Here is a 544-nt window from a genome sequence, read left to right on the forward strand (position 1 = left end):
GCCAAGACCCATGGCTAGGACCACGTGCTCATACCCTGGCTGCTGAACAGGTGGGCAGCTAATGACTCCCAGCTGAGCCACTCTCCCTCAGAAAATTGCCCTGCATAGAAGGAAAATGCCCTAGGTTATGCCCCCTCCTTGGACATAGCCTACAGGCAATGACTGAATGGTGCTCAGTATAATCCATTCAATGACACAGTTACCTTACCCCAAGGTGAGACAACCTGGTTGGCTCAATCAAACTCCAGATCTCCCACAACTGAGGCCTCTGTTGCAAGTGCGTCTCCTACACAGTTCGCCTTCCTTTCACCTGTGTTGTGTCCTTCGCTCCCTCACAGGTGGTGTTCTTCACAGCCCTTCCTTATCAACTTGTGGGAAACCTGGCCTAAGATAAATGCAAATCTCTGCTTATTCACATAAAGGAGGCAAAGAAAAGAATGGATTGCATATGTATGTAAAGAAAACAAAAATCCTCACCACTGGACCAATAAACAACATTCTTATCAATGGAGAAAAGATTGAAGTTGTCGAGGACTTCATTCTT

Source organism: Chrysochloris asiatica, unplaced genomic scaffold (genome assembly GCF_000296735.1).
Source record: "Chrysochloris asiatica unplaced genomic scaffold, ChrAsi1.0 scaffold00381, whole genome shotgun sequence".
Taxonomy (NCBI): Eukaryota; Metazoa; Chordata; class Mammalia; order Afrosoricida; family Chrysochloridae; genus Chrysochloris; species Chrysochloris asiatica.